The 1,314-nt window shown below is 35.5% G+C and overlaps 1 pseudogene; it reads left to right on the top strand.

The window, feature by feature from the left end:
- Positions 1–219: 219 nt before the first annotated feature.
- LOC128034011 (transcription factor JUNGBRUNNEN 1-like) lies at positions 220–879 on the top strand (annotated as a pseudogene).
- The last annotated feature ends 435 nt before the right edge of the window (positions 880–1,314 follow it).

The raw sequence follows: 1,314 nt of genomic DNA, 5'->3' as shown, positions 1-1,314 counted from the left end.
AAAACAACTGCCAGAACAATTCAAGAACAAAATCAAAACAAATGCAACAATTTCCAATTTCATCTTCTACTCACTAACAAATCAATAACATTTTCCAGCAGACTATCAAAACAATTTCCAGAACAAACCAACAAAATCTTTATCACCTATAAAGTCTTCAAATATGAAGCAAGCAATCTCATTTTTCCAGTCAAACAGGCTGACTTTGACTAGAAAACCATGGTCACACACATCTTAAAACAATATAAGGCCTGTTACATTAATGTATATAAAAGTGGTAAAAGAAATAGTAAGGAGCATAGAAATGGAGGTGCTGGAGAAGATGATATCTGAAGATGAAGATGTTTTGCTCCCTGGTTTTCGATTCCATTCTACTGACCAAGAACTTGTGGGGTTTTATCTTAGAAGGAAAGTGGAGAAGAAACTCTTTAGTATTGACATAATCAAACATGTTGATATCTACAAACATGATCCTTGGGATCTTCCAAGTATGATTTCACAGTTCCTTTATGTAATATTTTTTTATTAATTGCTAACTAATTATGGTGCACAAGTTAGCAAACTGAGCACTGGTACAGAGAAAGAGTGGTACTTCTTTTGTAGAAGATGAAGAAAATATAGGAACAGCATAAGGCTAAACAGGGTAACAGGGTCGGGATTTTGGAAAGCTACTGGGATCGACAAGCCTATATATTCGGTAGGTGCATTTCACAATTGCATTGGTCTAAAGAAATCCTTGGTTTATTACAGGGGAGTGCAGGGAAAGGCAGTAAAACCGATTGGATGATGCATGACACAATTTTATTGATACAAGACACAATTTTATTTCAGAAAAAAGACATTGTGCACAATGTATCAATACATTCTTGCCTGACATAAGCCTTAAAACTCTTTGCATTACATAACAAAGGAAAAGAAACAGCAATAGAAACATGCAATCGGGGAAAACTAACATTTCAATCGAACATGTAATGCAAACAAAATACCTATGGAAAACTAACATGTAATGAGAAAAGGGGAAACCGATTAAGTGAACAGTGCAATAATCGATGAAGAAGTCAATGCACTAACAAGGCAGTGATTCGAATCTGCTTACATGCAGAAAAAACAAAAGACACTAACAAGGCAGCCAATGAAACTCATTACAGAGAGAGAAAGAGAGTTAGAAACATTAAAGCAGTTTGAGAGCCATAGATGTTAGAAACCTTTACCTTTCAGTTGCAGTAACTTGGAAACCCACCAACTAAGAGCAAGCGAAAGAGTGACAGAGAGAAAAAGATAAGAAAAGGTTGAGAAGGCCAAGCGTAATGTTGT

The sequence above is a fragment of the Gossypium raimondii genome, chromosome 10 (genome assembly GCF_025698545.1).
Source record: "Gossypium raimondii isolate GPD5lz chromosome 10, ASM2569854v1, whole genome shotgun sequence".
In the NCBI taxonomy this organism is placed as follows: Eukaryota; Viridiplantae; Streptophyta; class Magnoliopsida; order Malvales; family Malvaceae; genus Gossypium; species Gossypium raimondii.
The sequence above is the reverse complement of the archived record's forward strand: the minus strand, read 5'-3'. Positions and strand labels throughout refer to the sequence as shown.